Source organism: Mus caroli, chromosome 14 (genome assembly GCF_900094665.2).
Source record: "Mus caroli chromosome 14, CAROLI_EIJ_v1.1, whole genome shotgun sequence".
In the NCBI taxonomy this organism is placed as follows: domain Eukaryota; kingdom Metazoa; phylum Chordata; class Mammalia; order Rodentia; family Muridae; genus Mus; species Mus caroli.
Genome location: NC_034583.1, coordinates 8,778,653 through 8,779,769, shown reverse-complemented (window position 1 = coordinate 8,779,769; position 1,117 = coordinate 8,778,653).

The following is a 1,117-nucleotide window of genomic DNA, read 5'->3' as shown; positions in this document are numbered from 1 at the left end:
CAGCCTTGTCTAGTCCCTGATTTTAGTCGGATTGCTTCCAGATTCTCACTTTGATGTTGGCTACTGGTTTGCTGTAGATGACTTGTATCATGTTTAGGTATGGGCCTTGAATTCCTTATCTTTCCAAGACTTTTACCATGAATGGGTATTGGATTTTGTCAAATGCTTTTTCCGAGTTTAAGAAGATGATCATGTGGTTTTTGTCTTTGAGTTTGTTTATATACTGGATTGCATTGATGGATTTCCGTATATTGAACCATCCCTGTATCCCTGGGATGAAACCTACTTGGTCAGGATGGATGATTGTTTTTATGTGTTCTTGGATTCTGTTAGTGAAAGCTTTATTGAGGATTTTTGCATTGATATTCATAAGGGAAATGAGTCTGAAGTTTTCTAACTTTGTTGGGTCTTTTTGTGGTTTAGGTATCAGAGTAATTGTTGCTTCATAGAATGAGTTGGGTAGAGTACCTTCTGTTTCTATTTTGTGGAATAGTTTGTGAAGAACTAGGATTAGATCTTCTTTGAAGGTCTGATAGAACTCTGCACTAAACCCATCTGGTCCTGGGCTTTTTTGGTTGGGAGACTATTAATGACTGCTCCTATTTCTTTAGGGGATATAGGACTGTTTAGATGATTAACCTGATCTTGATTCAACTTTGGTACCTGGTATCTGTCTAGAAACTTGTCCATTTCATCCAGGTTCTCTAATTTTGTTGAATATAGCCTTTTGTAGAAGGATCTGATGGTGTTTTGGATNTCTTCAGGATCTGTTGTTATGTCTCCCTTTTCATTTGTGATTTTGTTAATAAGGATGCTTTCCCTGTGCCCTCTAGTGAGTCTGGCTAAGGNTTTATCTATCTTGTTGATTTTCTCAAAGAACCAGTTCTTGTTTGGTTGATTCTTTGAATAGTTCTTCTTGTTTCCACTTAGTTGATTTCGCCCCTGGGTTTGATTATTTCCTACCGTCTTCTCCTCTTGGGTGAATTTGCTTTCTTTTTTTCTAGAGCTTTTAGGTGTATTGTCAAGCTGCTAGTGTGTGCTCTCTCTAGTTTCTTTTTGGAGGCACTCAGAGCTATGAGTTTTCCTCTTAGAAATGCTTTCATTGTGTCCCATAAGT